The 19,037-nt window shown below is 52.5% G+C and overlaps 1 pseudogene; it reads left to right on the forward strand.

Moving 5' to 3' along the window:
• The first annotated feature begins 4,891 nt into the window (after window positions 1-4,891).
• LOC125518170 lies at window positions 4,892-6,272 on the forward strand (annotated as a pseudogene).
• The last annotated feature ends 12,765 nt before the right edge of the window (window positions 6,273-19,037 follow it).

Consider the following 19,037-nt stretch of genomic DNA (forward strand, 5'->3'; position numbering starts at 1 on the left):
CTTCACCGCCGTCTGAGTCATCGGAACTGCCCAAGTATCCGAAAAATTCCTCCAAGGTAGCCGACTCCTGCGCTAGTGTATCGGTCGAGTCCCTAATCGCCTGCCAGTATCCCGGCTCGTCTGCCGGGTCCCTCGGGTCAACAATATCCGCCGGCGGCATCCAACCGGTCTCCGACGTGGAGTTTCGGATCGCGCGGATCAAACCCGGCGACTCCAACGGGTCGCCCTCCTCTTGCATCGCCGCCAGTTCCGGCGGGATCTGAAACTCAGGGGCGCCTGATGGAGCAGCGGGCGCGGCGGCGGGATTAGCCGGGGCGCCTGCGCGAGCGCGCCGACCGGCACGGGCCTGCACGACCGGGACGGCGGGGGGCGCGAGGGGCGCGTTTGGAGCGTCCGCGCGGATGCCCCGAGACTTGTAGAAGCTGACCACGGTGTCGAAGTCGCGGCCTTGCCAAAAGTTCAGGCGACCTTCGGGATTCCATGGACCGGGTTGTGCCGGCCCAGGCGTGGCATAGCCGGTGCTCGTCACGTGCCAGCCGTGTGCTAGGCGACACGACGGCGGCACGGGGATGCCGTGCCGGTAGATATCCACGGTCTGCGGCCCGGTGAGGCTAGAGGGCCACAGACCGCCGGGCGTGGCGCCGCGTCCACCACCACTGCCGACGCGTCCACCGCCGCTGCCGCCGCCTCCACCGCCGCCTCCCGCCCGACGACTGCTCCCTGCGCCTCCACTGCCGCCCCCACAACCGAACCAACGCCGGCCGAAACATCCACGCCCACGAGGCATCACGCCGGAGGGAGTTGCGCCGCCGGAGATCGATCGGACAGCGCGGGGTGAGGGCGGTTTCTAAGAGGAGAGGCGGGGTCGGGGCGGTTTCTAAGAGGAGAGGCGGGGTCGGGTGGTCAGACGCGTCGGGGGCGTTGGACGGGCGCGGCGAACGAGGCGAGGCGGCAGCCGGGCAGCGCGGCAGCGGGGCAGGCGGGCAGCGCGGCAGCGCCTCAGCGGGGGAAGCGGCACGATAACAGCGCCGTGCATGCATGCACGCCCGCAGCGCAATGGAAGCGGCACGATGACAGCGCGCTCGCCCGCGGCGTAATTGACGCTATGTCAATCCCGGAAAAAATAACCCACTGTATTTGTATACGTATACGCCGCGGCCGGGCGGGCGGGCGGGTGGGCACTTCTAAAAAATATGCCCATCATGCCCCTCGTTACGAAGGGGTATCGAGCAATCTCGGCCCTCCTTGTGTTAGAGGGGGTCTACCGAAGCGGAATTGTTTACTTTTTTTTTCTTATATTCTTCCATTCCAACATGCTATCTAACTCGGAGGCTCTAACCTATGTAATGCCCACATTACATGCACCTTACAAACCTAACTGGGCCCCAAGGTAAAAGGTTGATCAGTAAAGTAATAGATGGCCGGATTAATGGTGAGCGCTTCTACTGGAGTGATGAGATAACTCCTGGGTATGCTGGCCACCCTCATGGTGACGAGTTCACCAAGCTCATAAACTTGCGGAAGGAGGTAAGTTCATGTTCATCAGTGAGGAGCTTACCAGCATGAAGAATGCTCTTGAGAGACTTTCAGATTTGGATGAGCTAGACAAGCAAGCCAAATGATGCAACCGTCGACAGAAAAACGATGGCGTGAATAACTTTTCCAATCTTTCACAGTACGATGTCACTTGAAATGACGTGGCGCTCGTGATCTTGTAGATGCAATCATCATAAAAAACAACATTGAACAAATCGAAAACTAGGTTTACCAGATACAAACCTAATTAAACAACACGCACACCACCTGTGGGAAGGACGTGGACGGTTCTGAAAGAACCAACAGCGAACTAGAGGCCTCGCCTCCAATCTTCGTGCTGAAACACACAAAGGATTCAGCTTTTCAACTTGTATCAACATATGGTTGGGATGGTTGACTGGACAGTGGTATCCCCAGATGATATGCCGGCTCACTCTCTCTAAGGTGCTTATAAGGATAGTATGTTCATACGTGCATTCATAGAGATAAGTGTATGCACGTTTATATGAACTTTATGTTTGTACTGTGTTAAAAAAAACTTGTATCAACTAGTCATGGAAAGATACCCGACGCAAAAACTACTCCGTTACATGAGGCGCAACATCTTTTATTATGGTGCACGCAGGTCACGTACGCGGTAAATCTGACAGATTTTCTAAATTGGTTACCAAACGGACTTAAACTAGAGAAATACTAGGACTCTCTCTCCTACTTGACTAATCTGTAATTAACAAACTTTAAAAAAGTCCGGCCACGCTGATCACAAAAGTCCAAACGAACTAGTACTCTTGAATTTGCATAACTAGCACACGCACCTACAGTACTCCGTCACGTCAACACGGTGGTGTTTTGAACTTGGGCTCAACTTCATCTATAGATAAAACTAGCACAAATGCCCGTGCGTTGCAACGGATGAAAACATTGATTTCTAATTCCTATATATCAAGGTTGGCCTGGTCAAGAAACAATGTTGTGCAAGAACAGTTGTGATGACAAAAAATATATCAATTTGGGGATCACATCGTCAGCTTACCACATGGGTATGATTGTGAATAAATTAATTTGACTAAACAACATTAACTTGAAATTATTTATTCTATAATGGTGAAGGAAGTGGCAAATTCATTTCTGAAGAGAAAATACATTTGTCCAAAAAGTAATAGCTGCTTCTTTTACATAAACACGTAGAAAAGATTGAAGTAAATATTCTTCACATAGAATGCATATGGGTACTTTTGGATTTTTGAATAAACGTTAACAAATGTTTATGATGGTAGAACCACTATATGCACATAAGATATAATAGCACAAATGCCCGTGCATTGCAACGGGAGACATTGTTATATGTTTCATGTCTTCACCTATTTACGCCCATCCTCCTTTTAGTCCACCACGCGTCGGTGCATTGCAATGGAATAAGAATTCCTCGCACTTCTATGCATTTTGTAAAAATAATAATAATAACTATGACCAAGTGATACATTTATTTACAAACCACGTTAAATATCCTGACAGGTCATCAACATTTTTTCCTATGCCCAAGGACGTTCCATATAATTATGTCTATATTATATATTTTTAAATCACTCAGCCTCTCATTTATTCCCTTGAGGATAAATCTAAATCACCACTCATCCTTTGCTTTGTTAATTCCCTAAGCAGCTCTTTGACTCCTGACTACTCAAGAACGTATTTAAACTGATGGAAATTAATATGAGGTAGCAGGGTGGGACTATTTAAGCTTCTCGTGTTGGCGGCTCCTTTTTTACTTTTATAATTTGTCACTATTTACTGTTTATTTATATTGTATTTGATATTTGATTATTTGTCACTGTTATTTGATATTTTGCCACTTCTTATTTGGGAATTTGATTATTTGATCATTTTATCAAAAAACAATCCTTTCAATTAAAATTTGATTGTGTTTGCCTAAAACCAGCAACCAAATTGCCATCTGTACATGTTTGACTGAAGAACAGGCCGGTCACCTAAAATTCCTCAATGTGCGTGATGAACCTAAGCTTCGTCCCTGAAGTTGCCGCCCTTGCTGCTCCCGCAGGCGCACCTTGTTGCTTGCTGCTGCCATTACAGCTCGCTGGCGACGGTCTTTGCCGCTCCGCCGCTACATAGTACAACTACTTCTGCTCGTCGGTGTGTCCCTTGCTGTTGCTTCTCACTGCCAGAAGCGCCTCCACACCACTGCCATGTTGGCACCATCGTCGAGCTCGTCGGCATCAGCATGCCGCTGCATGACAAGATCAGCAGCATCGGGCTATGGCTGAACCGGATGCACAAGAACAAAAGAAGCATTCTAATGTGTCTTATGACCCCATATGCTTTGGTTTTTAAGTCCCTGCTAATCCACGTTGAATGTATATGGTTTGGTTCCTAGGAAAACATATTATGACAACAGAATATTTGTAGTTGCATGTATGTGATTCCTTCTCAACATGAACGCCAAGGAGCACTGCGTGAAAACCTTTACATGGCAGTCTTGCTGTTACTCCTGAACCCAAAACCGGCCATCTACTTGATTACTTGTCATCAAACCAAGGCAGGAGATTTCGTCGAAACTGGCAATCCAAGGCATGCCCGGCTGCCTCCACGCCGGGGGATTGGACACATGGAGGCGCAGACCATGTCCATCGCACCGGTCTGATCACCGGGGCCGCTGGTGCTTTTTCCGGCAAAGGTGTTGTTGCCGTAGCCTCGCCTTGCCTCTCGCCAGAGCTCTCTCCTTCTCTCGCACGAACGTAGAAGAAAGAAGGACGAGGAATGAGGCAGTGGACAGCAAGATATGCCCGGCGCACGAACGCCGCCGGCCGCACGAACGGCCTACTTTTTCATTTTCTGAGCACGAACGCTCTTTTACAGAGACTACAACACACGGGATTTATACCCGGGCGTGCACACGACCTGGCCTCCCCACAACTCATGCATGCATATATCTGGACGTAGCGCCCACGCAACGCCCACCGCCAAGCTCCACGCGCATGTACGCGATCTCTTGGAGACTCGGCGTGAGCCGCCTGCTCTTCCGCTGCTTCAGCCCAGCCTCGACGCCCACTTCGCCACGCCCCCGTGCTCCTCAGCTCCCGCGCCCGCCGCGCACGCACAACAACGGGACGCGACTGGCTCCAGCGCCCGGCGCGGCCACACCCCGCGCGTCCGTCTAACCAACTCACACACACGCATGCCCGCCACGCTCCCGATCGGTCCTGCGCGCACACACGCACGCCGTGGCTTATGCCCAACAAAAGGCGCATGCGCTTCAACTTCGGCAGTAGGTTCTTCCCCCTGACGCCCGCCACCGCCACGGGCTACAGCTGCTACTGCTCCTGCTAGTTGGCGCTGCATGAAGCTGGTGCTGCTCGACCGATCCCCGCCACCACGGGTTACCGCTGCTACTGCTCCTGCTCGTGAGCTCTGCATGCTGCTGCTGCTCGCCGGATCCTCGTGCTGCCATCGACCGGGACCTGGTCGCGACTCACACCATGGTCGCCCCGAGTAGCCATCTTCGTCAAGGACCAACGGTTGCGTCGCCGCAGGCAAGGATAAACTGCCGAGTTGTGTGAAGAACGCGAGTCCAAAGCAGCAAAAGCTTCACCGCCGTTGCCTCCCACACAATTGCTTCTTTTTCAACCTGCTACCCCGCCGCTGCTGGTCATCCTCTTGGAGGCGCTTGAGCTGGGGATGGGTGCGCCACAGGAGAAAACCATCTGACCATACACAAGGAGCCGGCACAGACGTGGTTATCGTTTGTGTCGGGTCCTTTTAAATCTCAGCCATCAATTTTTATGTTTAACATAAAATGAACGGACATAAAGAGGCGACTTATGAAGAACTATGAAATCCTCCGTCCTTTAATATTAGGTAAAGATAAAGATTTGGATTGCAATTTCTCCAATAAAAATATGTGTCACCCTCTTGCTGCCATAATAAAACTTGCTCGGCTCGTGTACAACCCGGTTGGCGCTATGAAGAAAATATTCCTTTCTTTCCTGGCGCAATGCAAGTACTACATATTTCTCCTTTCTTCCTCCGTCAGCCATATCAACGACATCATTAGCGACGGTATATGAGGTCACATCACCAAAGGGTGGATAGACCAAGTGAGGGATATGTCATATGGCATTGAGGACATCATCGATGGCTTCATGCGCTCTGTTCGGCAAAAAGTGAAACCGATGATTTTGAAAGGAAGACTGCACGACTCCTTAAAAAGTTGAGAGCCCACCACCAAATTGCCGGACGGATCAATGAGATCAAGTCACTTGTGCTTGAGACAAGTGCACGTCACCAAAGGTACAAACTTATATTCCAGCATCAAGTGATGTAGCCATTGACCCACGAGTTGCGACACTATATGAAAATGCAGCTAACCTTGTTGGTATGGAAGGACCAACAATGAGCTTATCAATTAGCTCATAGACACCCCGCAATTTTTGTTGGCTCATAGACAGGGAGAAGCAATTGAAGGTGGCATTGATTGTGGGATTTGGAGGTCTACGCAAAACTACACTTGCCAACGTGGTATATGATAAGCTCAAGGGCGACTTTGACAGTTGCTTTTGTGCCAATATCTCAAAAGCCAGACATCACAAAATTTCTCTGTGGTTTACTCTACGAACTTGGGGGTGTACAATCGTTTAATGATTGTGAGTTAAATGTTGTTCTTAACAAGCTGAGAGGACATCTACTGAATAAGAGGTACTTAGTTTAGTTTCTCTGTTGATGTTGGGCTACGTCGTACGTCTATAATGTTTCTCAAAATATATTTTGTCAGTTTTGAAAACAATTACTGAAGTAGCAAGGGTATAAAACGTACACAAACAATCAGATGTTCCTCTTATGAGCAAATCATTAATATGAATTGTAGTTGCATTTAATAACCTCATCTGAGTAAATATCTTGATATGAATTGTGTGCTACTTATGCCTGGACATAAATTATCAAACATAAAATGCCCCATACTTCTAGTTCATATACGATTTTCCCCTGTTTCATTTATTAATCTAGTACTACCAGCTAAGAAATGTGGTTAGTTTTTCTTCGGAGAAAGGCCATGAGGTGGGCACCATGAGGTGGTGGGCTGGCCAGCAAGGGCTTGAGCCTCACTTCTGTCTAATTAAATCTGGTCTCTAGTTCCTCCTAGCACCTACTCATTGTTTTAGCTTTTTCTTTAATCACTCTGAACATTAGCTTGAATACAATAATTTTCAATTAATTCCACATTTTAAAGACAATTTTTAATTTGTGCTACTTAGCTTAACACTAACGAGTTATTTGACACGTACTTGAATTGTAGTTGATGATATATGAGATGCACAAGTATGGGGTATTATTAAATGTGCTTTCCCAGAAAATGATCTTGGCAGCAGACTAATAGCAACTACAAGAATTCAGGATGTGGCTAAGGCTTGTAGCTCTTGTCGACATGATTACATTCTACAGATGAAGCCCCTTAGCAATGAAGATTCGAGAAGATTGTTCCTTGGTAGGATGTTTGACTCGGAAAAAGCCTGCCCTCACCAGATTGAAGATATTTCAGTTGAAATTCTCAAAACATGTGGTGGTTTGCCTCTTGCGACTATCATCATATCAGGCATGTTAGCGAGTGAAGGTTCCAACCAAGTGGAGTGGGAACATGTACGGAATTCTTTGGGCTCTGGTACAAATGTCACGCTGGAAGGGATAAGGCAAATCTTAAACCTAAGCTACAAAAACTTTCCTCCCCTTCTCAAGACATGCTTGTTGTATCTTGGTATGTATTCGGAGGACTACACAATACAGAGGTCTGATTTGGAACGTCAATGGATGGCAGAGGGTTTTGTTATTAGTAATGAAAAGGAACAAGATAAGGAGAAGGTTGCAAAAAGTTATTTCAATGAGCTTGTCAATAGGAGCCTTATTCAACTTGTAAAACTTGACAGTAAAGGGTTAGTGACACAATGCAAAGTACATGATATGATGCTTGATCTTATCTTGCTTAAGTCGGCAAAAGAGAACTTTATAACTATGGTGGATGGTCCACAAGCCATTAAAGGCCTGGATCACAAGGTTCGTCGGTTGTCTATCCACTTGGAGGGTGTAACTAGTGGACCAATGTTACCAGTAAATATTAGTATGTCACAAGTTCGGACAATTATGATATTTGGGTGCGTTTGGGATATACCTCTGTCAGAGTTCAAGTTTCTTTGAGTTCTTTTTGTTCCCAGCAACTTACAACCCAACTTTGCTGAATTATGTAAACTACATCACCTTAGATATGTAAAGATCACAAGCGATGCCCCATTCAAGCTACCAACACATATTAGATGGTTGCAGTACTTGGAAACACTAGATGTATGGGGTTGTTCCTATGTACCATCAGATATAGTTCATCTGCCAGGCTTGTTGCTTCTGAATCTGGATTTTGTTCGAGGGTTTCCATGTCCAGGGCGTCATGAGTCTGACGGGATGGGGAAAATTAAGTCCCTGCAATATCTACATGCATTTGATTTGGAGAAGAATTCACTAGATAATGTCGAGGGCCTTGGAGAGTTGAACAATCTGAGAAATCTAACAGTCAACATGAATGCTTTTTCGGCCGACAGAGAAAGACGTATGGATGTTCTATGCTCTTCTTTGGGAAAAATTTGTGCCAACCTGGAGTACCTGAGTTTTGATATCATGGGCAGCACGGATGCCATGATGGGTCAGTCACCTCCTCCCCGCCGCCTCGAGAGACTCCACGTCTCAAGCTTCAGCGTGTTGTATACGGTCCCTAACTGGATCGGGGAACTTAGTAGCCTCCGCGAGTTGAAACTCATAGTTGATGAGCTGCCCAAGGACGGTGTTGGTATTCTGGCCGAGCTGCCCTCCCTCACTGACCTTGCTCTAGAAATCCAACTGCCAAAAAGAGGACTGATGGTTATCTATGGGAGGGCATTCCCTGTTCTAAAGCACTTCAAATTACATATTGGCAGTGCGTTATACCTGACCTTCCAGGCTGGGGCAATACCCATGCTCCAGAGGTTCAGTGTAGAGTTCTATGCCAAAGGATCGGAGCAGGAGGAAGCTGTACTAGCTGGCTTTGAGCACTTGTTAGTGCTTGAAGAACTGTTGGCCGAAATCCTCAGCTTAGATGCTACAGAATCTGACATGAAGTGCGCGGAATTTGCCTTGAGGAGTGCTACCAACATGCATCCCCGGCATCCTCGTATTAAAATCAATTGGCAGGGCTGTTACAAGGGATCGTACTCTGATGATGACTAATACTCTTTGTACTCTGCAGCAAGCAGCTGGTATGTAGGTCCTAGTTTCCACCTCCGGTCTGCAACATGTGTATTATCTTGTTCATTTCTTTGTTTCAACCTAGTTATTTACATAGAACCTAACCCTGTTTAAGGTTTAGTTCCTCTATTGCAGCTTGTGTGTTTGCAGACTTGCAGTTGATCTTAAAGTTCACGCTCTAGTTGGTTGAATGCTAACCATATGTTTTCCTAAGTATGCTTAAAATATATTTTTCTTGTTTGGTTGTGTGTTATGTTCGGATCACCGTCTCGATGGACTAATTGATTTTCTTCCGGAAACCATGACACTGCTAGATTAGTGAGAGAAATGAGCAAGCAACTCGCCGAGCCAAACTACTCCTGCCTGCAGAAATTTGAGCGTTCTGACCATTCTTATTGATATTGCTTTCAGGAAATGGGGTGTACCTCAATTCTGGCAATTGGAACAACACGGTGTGGACAACATCGGGGTCAGCGCATGCAGATGAGCCAGCTGGAAGACCAAGCTAAAGCTTTTCTTCTTTTCTTCGTCCGGCCTCATTTGATCCCTTATGTCAACTTGAATAATTCTCTCATCGAGTTCCATGTTGCCTCTCGGTTTCCAACATGATGACCGCTCTAGTGATGTCTGTAATAAGGCTTTGTGATAGGGAGGAAGTCGCACTTGCTGGTGCAAACTCTCTTGGCTGAGATAATATACAGGCGCTAGTCTCTGCTTCGCTTGTCCAGCCTCCGAATTATCTTGGTCTTTATTTTGGTGTGTTTATTTGCTACTTGAATCGAATAAATTTTCATATCTGCTTCGTCACCATCCCATGGAACTCTCTCTTCAGGGCCGGCCCTCTCTCTTCTCCAGCAATTTTCATATCTAAAAGCATTGCTGTCAGATGGGTCCATCCAAGTGGATAACGCAAGGGGAATATGATCAGTTAAATCTCTCCTAAGTCATGTTAGTGTAGCTAAAACATTGCCGTGAGATGGGTCCATCCAAGTGGATAACACAAGGGGAATGTGATCAGTTAAATTCCTGTCAAGTCATGTGACTGTAGCTAATTAATGGACATGCTAAATCCGAGTCAGAGGACACTTAACATTATCCAATTTTTCGTATGTAGGATCATCCATTATATTAGCCCATTGTAATTTTTTTTAGAAAAGGAGGATGACCCCCGGCCTCTGCATTTGGGCGATGCATACGGCCACTTTATTAATTATTAACACAAAACCTTACAAAGCCATACAACAGCAAGACTAAAGCCACCGTCTAAGCAACAACTGTCGCTACACCTATTCAATTGATGAAGGGGCGCAGATAGTCTGGGCCTAATACCAAACAGACATCGCAGCCAAACCTAAACATCTAAGACCTGAGGTCCCAACCAGGACGCCCGCCGGGTATGGGCACCTACCAGTCCGGCGCTCACCTCAACCAGGACGCCTGCCGGGTATGAGGCCGCCGCAGCCACCTGCCACAAATCCATCTTCAGAGCTATACTGTTGCATGTACCGTGCCAGGTCTCTCTGCCATCGATGCCACCATGACGCCCGACAACGTCGTCCTCCTGCGCGAGTCCATCCTCCCACAGCGAACTCCGAATCTGCACTGCGCCACGCCGTCAAGATCCGTCGCCATCAGTGTGTAGGATGAAGCACCGCTCCACCAAAGAATCTGTCCTCTGGTCCCTCGATCATGTGTGTACCTCCAAAAATGACGCCCCCAAGGGAGGAACGACACCAGAGCGCCGCCGTCATCCGATCATCCGATCTAGGGTTTCCCCCGGAGGTAGCAGAGAGTGGCGTTGAACTTCTCCACGGCGATGCCTTCAAGAAGGGAACGACGCAGATAGCGCCGCCACCGCCGGCCTTAGCAGAAGCCGAATGCAAGTTTTCACCCAGATCAGTTCGAAGGAATCCAACTCTCGTGCACGGGCCGCCGTCATCACCAGCACCACCAGGCAGACCCTGGAGTACCGGCAGATCAGCGAGCCACCGGCACCACCGCATCCAGATCGCCGGCCACGCCGGGCCACCGCCATCCCCCGCGCCGTCCGGGTCAGAGACGGGGCTGCCGATCGCGCACAGGGACCGCCGCCGCCTGCACACGCCAGAGCGCCGCCGAGATCCCAGCGCCCGCCACCGCTTGCCGACGCCAACCTTCGCCCGAGCACTGGCGCCACCGTGGAGCCATCAGATCGGGGAGGGAGACGTCGCGCGCCGACCACCCTCACGGAACCCGCCACACGCCCGAGCGCCGGCGCCACCGCGGCGCCATCAGATCGGGAGGAGGAGGAGGAGCCCGCGCCTCGCCGCCCCGCGCAGACCACGCCGCCGCCATCGCCGCAGCGCCACCAAAGGGGAGCCCCGCAGATCCGCCAGCGACCCGACCTGCCGCCGAGCCGAGCGCCGCCGCCATCGCCGCAGCGCCACCAAAGGGGAGCCCCGCAGATCCGCCGGCGACCCGACCTGCCGTCGAGCCGAGCGCCGCTGCGAGGGCCGGCCATCCCGCGCCGCCCAGGAGCCTCGCAAGGAGGGAGGGAGCCCTGCCGCCGCCGACGCACGCGCGGGCTTTGCCCGGCGGCGTCCCCTGACGGCGGCGAGGGCAAAGGAAGGGAGCGGCGGCGGTGATCTAGGGTTCCGCCCGGGCCGCTCGCGGGAGCGGCACGAGGGACGGGCTCTTTTGCTTCGTTGTCAACACGTCAGGACATTAGCCCATGTAAATTATCTGCCATGTAAGTCAGTTCCTTTAATCCATTAAATATCCTTTAATCCAGTAAATATGGTTCCACTTAGGCAAAGTACATGGTTTGGGTTTTTCACCGCTTTCCTGAAGATATTAAATCCCCTCGGTACGATTCTTACGTGAGCTGGATAGGTTAGCATACTCGCCTAAGATTTGTTCCTTCCCATCAAACTGAGCTGGACCATAAATAGCTACCATTAGGCTGGTTGTAATGGGGAGTCTCATATACTATAGTATCATGCATATGATACTAGTGTGTGATACTACCTCCGTAATGCATAGTATCATAAGTTAGTATCTTAGATTGCTTTATTAATTGTCATGCATGATGCAAACTAGCGGAGCATTTAATATGATACGGTATCATAATATGATACTACATGCTCTCTTTCTTCATTTAATTATGTGCCACATCATTCAAAACATCTAGTTGGCATGCATAATACTACTTATGATACTCCCACTACAACCAGCCTTACGTCCAAGTGATCGCTCGCATGTTGATGCCTGGGTGAGTGGCGTTGGTTCGGTGATCCAGGTGTAGTTAGATCTCCCCTCCCTCCTAAGTGCGTGTTCCTGTTTGTAAAAATGAGCCCCCCCCCGGCAGTAAAAATAGAGGTGGAGGGCCCGGTGACAGTTCAAAACAAAAAAAGCTACCAGCCATTGGTATTTTAGAGATTACTCACCAGCATCCTTATATAATCCTAGATATAAACCTACAGATCTACCATAAGAGCCAAGTGTTGCTAGATATAACTTTTTTTTTTAAAACGAAGACGCCAGATGCGTCCGGCTTTAGATTAATAAAGACCCAACGGTAGCGTACCACATACCAAGTCTTAATACATCACCAAAAGCCAAACCGGCTCGACCACCAAGTTCAAAAGAAACTAAACGAGCCTCAAATCGAGGTTACAGGGCAGGGCCCGTACAGAGCACGCAGACTCGTCAAGCAAACAAAAGGGACCGAAGTCATGGCTCCCTAGCCATCGCATACACTTGCACCAGTCGTTGTTGGGCGGTCTTGATCAGCTCAGCATCCTTGCGCCTCCCCAACGGACTCCACTGCTGCAATAGGAGGTTGCATTTGAAGATGATGTTAGCCGGATGATTTGGAAAACACCCTTCTATAGAAAACTTGTTCCTAGTTAGCCATAAGGCCCAGAGAAGTGCCCCACCACAACTCCACATAACCCGATATGCTGGGCCCTTAATCGCCTCTAGGAGGTTGAAAAGCTCGGTAGCCGAGCGCGGGTCCCACTAGACACCCGCTGCTGACTGGACTGCACTCCACGCGAACCTCGCAAGAGGGCAACGGAAAAACACATGATTGGCATCCTCCGGTTCCCCGCACAACGCACACGGACCCGTGGCCGGTCCATTACGTTTGGCTACGTTCAGGGAAGTGGGAAGCCTGTCGCGGAACAGTTGCCATATGAAAAGTTTGATCTTCAAAGGCATCCGCGCTTTCCACAATCCTGCAATCACTGGCTGTGTCGGCCCTCGACACAACTTGCGGTATAAGGAGTTCACTGAGAACTTCCCCGAGTTAGTGAGCGCCCAACTCACCGTGTCAGACTGGTCCGGAAGACCCACAGGTTCAATTAGTTGCAGCAAGGCCGCGAGGCTTGACTGCTCGGGCCCGTTGAGTTCCCGCTTAAACTGAATCTCAGGTGGCGTCATGGCAAGCGCATCCGCCACCGACATCGCGGTGTCGATAGCAATATCGTACAAATCCCGGAATTCGGCCCAAAGGGGTTGAGTACCTATCCAAAGATCAGTCCAGAATCGCGCGGATCTACCGTTCCCAATCGAAAATTTTGCCCCCATGGCAAAAGCTGGTTTGATCAACTGAAGATCATTCCAAAAAGGTGAGCCCCTTGCCCTCCCTTCAAAGAAATTCCCGTTAGGAAAATATTTGGCCCTAAGGAGATCAACCCACAACTCGGAGGCCCCCTGGGTGATTTTCCAAATCCATTTGCACATCAACGCGATGTTAAGCCATCTAGAATTGGTGATCCCAAGACCCCCCAAATCCTTGGGTCGACACACCCAGGCCCATTTAACCATGTGGTATTTATGGTCCGGGCTAGTTCCTTCCCAAAAGAACTTGGCTCGAGGCGTGTCGAACTTGGCATGGACCCCTTCTGCAAGCAGAAACAGTCCCATGGCGAACATTGGCAAAGAAGACAGGCTGGAGTTTGTGAGCACTAGCCTCGCCGCTTTCGACAAAAATTTGCCCCGCCAAGGACAAACCCTATTCCTCACTTTGGCACACAGAGGCTCCCAATTCTCTATCGTGGGTCGTTTGGTGTCTACCGGGAGGCCCAGATAAGTGAACGGGAATTTGCCCACTTTACAGTTGAGCAAATCCGCAATGCGCCTTCCCTCCTCGGCCTCGATCCCCATCGAGAGCACCTCGCATTTGTGGAAGTTAATTTTGAGGCCCGACATGAGCTCAAAACTGAGAAGAATCGCCTTGACCGCAGCAATACTATGAAGGTCCGGATGAAACAGCAGTAGCATGTCATCCGCATACTGCAAGTGGGTCACTCCCCCTGGAATGAGATGGCCTACCAACCCTTTGATATGGCCAGCCTCCGCCGCTTTCCTCAGCATAGAGGACAACGCGTCAACAACAAAGTTGAACAGGAGGGGGGAAAACGAATCCCCTTGCCTGAGACCCCGTTTATTCCGGAAGAAGTGCCCTACTTCTCCATTCACCGAAATAGCAGTTTGCCCTCCCGAGACCAACTGCATGACGTGGTGCACCCAAACAGCGGAGAAGCCCCCGCTGAGTAGCACCTGACTGAGAAAATTCTAATTAACCCGATCGTACGCCTTTTCGAAGTCTAGCTTCAATAGCACCGCCGGTTCCTTAGTGCGTTTGAGTTCGTGTATTATCTCCAGAAGGGCCAGAGGGCCCTCAAGGATATTGCGACCGCGGATGAACGCAGATTGATTGCGATGGATCACACGATGGGCAATCAGAACTAATCTAGTCGCACACGCTTTGGCACAAATTTTAAACGGAACGTTGATAAGCGCAATGGGACAGAACTGTCTAATGTCATCGGCCCCTTGAACCTTTGGAATGAGCGATAACACTCCAAAGTTAAGGCGCGCTATATCTACCGAACCGCGCATAAACCCGTTGCAGATCTCGAAAATCAGGCCCCTAAGCAAGGGCCATAAACGTTTAAACATTGCCACCGGCCACCCATCCGGGCTAGGGGCCGTGTCCGCCTTCATACCCATCAGCGCGGCATCGATTTCTTCGGGAAGGAACGCTAGCCCCAGCCCCTCGTTCTCGCAGTCCAGAACACGTTGTCCGGCTTCCCACACATCCGCACGCAGGCCAGCCCTCTGGTCCTCACACGTCCCCATCAAATTAATGTAGAACTCATAAATATGACGAGAGATGTCCTCTTGTCGCAACAAAAGCCCCAGTTCCGATTGCAACCTCAGGATAGAGCATTTCCGACGTCGGCCATTAGCGTAGGCTTGAAAATATTTGGTATTAGCATCCCCTTTGAGGATCCATTTCAAACCACTACGGCGACGCCAATATTCTTCCTCCGCACGCAACGACGCCTCGACCTGACTTTCCAGGTCGTATCGGTGGGCCCATTCCGTCTCTGTAAGGTCCTGGATATCAGCCTGGGAATCAATCGTTGCGATCTCCGCTAGGATCGCGGCTCTGTGCGCTTTGTCAGACCTCCCTAGGTTAGCGCCCCATCCCTTGAGGCTTGCCCTGAGTCGTCCCCCCACAGCATTCCAGAACTCCATCGGGCCACGCTGGGGCCCCACTTGACTCACGCACGCCCTCCACTTCTCCCTAAAGAGCTCCTCGAAACCTGGCACCTCCAACCAGGCCGTTTCGAAGAAAAAATGAGGGCTACGTCGCACTCGATCCTCCCCTGAGGAGTACACAAGTGGTACATGGTCCGACCCAATACGAGTCTCCGCGACCAGAGTGCAGAGGGGAAAACCCATTTTCCAATCCGGAGACATGAACACACGATCCAGCACCGAGCGTACCGGGTCTAATTGTTTGTTTGTCCATGTGAATCGAGCGCCCGTTCTAACCACCTCCCTGAGGGCCATCGAGGCGATCGCAGCATTAAACATAGCCACCCGAGGCCAGTTTATGTTACTGTTACTCTTATCCGCACCCGACCTGATCAGGTTGAAATCGCCTCCCACCAGGACAGGAAGCGCCGCCTCAGTCATGGAGTTAACTTTGGCTTGGAGTTCTCCCAAGAACTCCGCCGATCTCGAGTGATCGGCCGGCCCGTAGACCTGAATGACAACCAATTCGCGGCGCGAGGTCCTAACTCTAAAATGCGCTGAGATAAAAAACATACCAACGTCCCAGTCCATAATCTCATACAAAGCTCGATTTAAGCCTAGCAACAAACCACTGGAGTGACCAACAGCCGGAACGTGTTGCCACTCAAAGCGCTCCAATGGATCAATAGCGAGCAACTCATGGAAACGAAAATCCCCCTTGATCGTTTTCTGCAGCCCAACGATATCGACATCCTCTCTACGCATGTACTCCTTAAGTTGCGTCCGACGCCCCGCGTGGCCAAAGCCACGTATGTTCCAAAAGATGGCTCGCATCTAGATGACGCGATTGCGGAGCCGGACACCTCGCGAGGTGACCGCCTTAACCACGCGCCTCGCCCTGCCACGGCAAGGCGAGGGAGGGGGGCAACCCCTGTTGCCTGACCCCCCTCTTCGGGCACAGTAAGAGCCGCGGTGGCCCCTCCCTCGGGCTCACCGGGCCTCTGATCAGCACGCGCTGCCGCAGCAGCCGCGAGGGCTGCCTGCACCGTCTCCTTGGCGCGAACGAGCGAAATCAGCTCCCTGACTCCCCCTCGCAAGAAAAAACCACGCCGCTCGCTTCCAACGCCTCATGCAAGTGATCGTCCGAAAAGGAATCAAGAACCGTGAAGCGAGGCGGAGGATTACCTAAGATCTCCATGTTCTTCTGCGCCTGAAGGAGTTGCGCCCGCTGCAGCGACGTCATGTTGCCCTTGGCCCCCTTGGAGCGCGAGCTTGTGTGGACCGGTGCCGCCGGCACCGTCTTGGTACGCTTGGCCTTGGAGATCATCGCCGCCTTGGCCGCCTCTTGCAGCAGCAGATCAGCGACGGGTGGCAAGGTTGGGGCCGCCAGAGCCATGACCGACTGCCGAGGCGTGGGAGGCGCCCCCAGCGGTTCCATCGCGCGCACCGCCTCCGCGCTGACCTTGCGCACCGCCGTCTTCTTCATCGGCTTGACCGAGCCGCTCAGGGTGGAGCATCGCCCACCGGACGCCGGAGATCCCACCGAACGGAGCCGCGGGGGGTTGGGGGAGAGAGCGAACGGGGAGCCGCCGCCGCCCAAGCCCACCACCGTAGTCGGGGCCGCGCCCAAGGGGGGGTGAAGAAACCGACCCCATGTTTGAGCCATACTGGTTGGGGATCGAGAGCGACAACCCCTCGTGGCCCGACCCCAGCATAGCCCGCAGCCCCGCCACCCCCTCCACCGGCGCGGCAGGGCCCGACGCAGAGATCCCAAGCTTGTCCCAGGCCGCAGAATCGATGGAGTCGTCCTCCTCCATGCTGGCGTCTTGCTCCGGATCCTTGTCCTTGCGTTTGTCCTTGTCGTGATCCCCCGAGCCCCGACCCGCAGGAGGCGGCGGCGGGGGCGGGAGAGCCGGGGCCGCCGGGCGCGGTTGGTCCACCTTCGGCTCGAGCTTGATGGAGTATCCCTCGCCATTGAACCAGATTTGCACGGATCCGGACAGCTTGGCCGGCGCACGACACGCAAACTTCATACGCACCGGGCCCGAACGGATTAGGGACAGTTCATCCACCACCAACGGCCGACCGATCATAGTCGTGGCTGCCATCAACCGCTCCACACGCCGCTGCTTCGGAGGCACACCCCATAGCTTCACCCAAACTCCAGCATTGACATCGCCTTGGGCTCGGCAAGGACCGCGTCACGGATGTCGGCGGTGATGTTGTTGATGGAGAGGAAGAGCTTCCCGCTGCGCGTCGCCATCCGCAGCATGACAGGGTCCGGGAACGCCATGGAGAAGCAGTCCGTGTCGAACGGCGCCACCTGCCAGTCCCACTCGCCCTCGAAAAGATTGGGAAGCTCGGCCTCGAGGATCTCCTTGGACAGGACGCCGGGCGCCGCCGACACCAGGGCCGCGTTGGCCCCTAGCATTCCCTCCGCCGCCACATCCACCTCCTCCGGGTATTGTAGGCAGAAGAAACCGCCACCCGCAAAGGCATGGCCCATGGTCTGGAGCACGAGCTGCTTGCCGCGCGTGGGGAAGTAGGCCGAGGCATGCCCCTCATTGCTGCAGAGCACGCACAGTTGCTTGAAACCGCACTCGCTCTAGTAGTGGCCCGTGCGCCCGCAGCGGAAACACTCCGGTCCTCCCGCATCCTCGACGGGAATGGGCTCCGCCACCGTGCCCTTGGAGGCGAAGGGCTTGGAGGCCTTGGAGGGAGCCGGCATTGCTAGCTTGTGCTTCTTCAGCTTCTGCTTGGAGTAGGGGTCGCCGACGCGGTCACCTCCGTAGGGGAGAAGCGATTCCTTGCGCTTGAGCTCCAGCCCCTTCTTCTTGTATGCCTCCTTCTTCTTCTGCTTTCTCTCTTGCTCCTTGAGCCACCAAGCTGGGGGAGGCCCCCAGCCACCCTCCTCGCCGGCATGCTCCGCCGCGCGCGACTTCGCTTGGGCGCGCAGATCCCGCTCGCGACGCCTCTCCGCCTCCAGATCCGGCTCCGCCCGCTTGTCAGCACGCCGCTCCGCCTTGGAGCCCATGGCTACAACCTCTGCGAAGGATCGGAGAAGGGGTGGGGAGAGGGAGCGGGCGGATCCACCGAAGCGCCACTCCGCCTTGGAGCCCATGGCTACAACCTCTGCGAAGGATCGGAGAAGGGGTGGGGAGAGGGAGCGGGCGGATCCACCGAAGCGCCGCACCTCCGATGGAGTGGCTGGAAACCCTAGTGAGCTGTCGGAGGCGCCGCGGCGGATCCAAAGCCACTTAAGTACTGCCCGCACCGAGGATGGGCCAGGCCTAGGCTTCTCCGCGCAGCCCCTCGACTCTGAGCAGCCCACCTCCAGACGCAGCCCCGTCTCCGCGGAACTAACGTCCTGGACCGCGCACGGCCAAAGTAGGCCCCCTTGGCCCATGTCCTGGGCTTGGCCCACCGGCCCAGCCCAACCAAACTCCCCAACCCTAGGCCAAGGACCGGTCGCCTCCTCCGTCGCCGCCGCCGCCCCTGCGCCCGCCGACGCCACCGCCCCAGGCTCCACCCGCACCACCGGCGCAAGCCCCGAGCCCCGCGAAAGGGAGGCAGCCCGCGTGCTGCCCGAGGCCGCCCGCACGCCCCCCAACAGCACCGCGCGCACCAACGGCGCTCGACCAGACACCCCTGGTCGGCGAGCACCGCGGCCGCCAGGCGCAAAGGCCCGCCAGATA

This window comes from Triticum urartu, chromosome 7 (genome assembly GCF_003073215.2).
Source record: "Triticum urartu cultivar G1812 chromosome 7, Tu2.1, whole genome shotgun sequence".
NCBI lineage: Eukaryota > Viridiplantae > Streptophyta > Magnoliopsida > Poales > Poaceae > Triticum > Triticum urartu.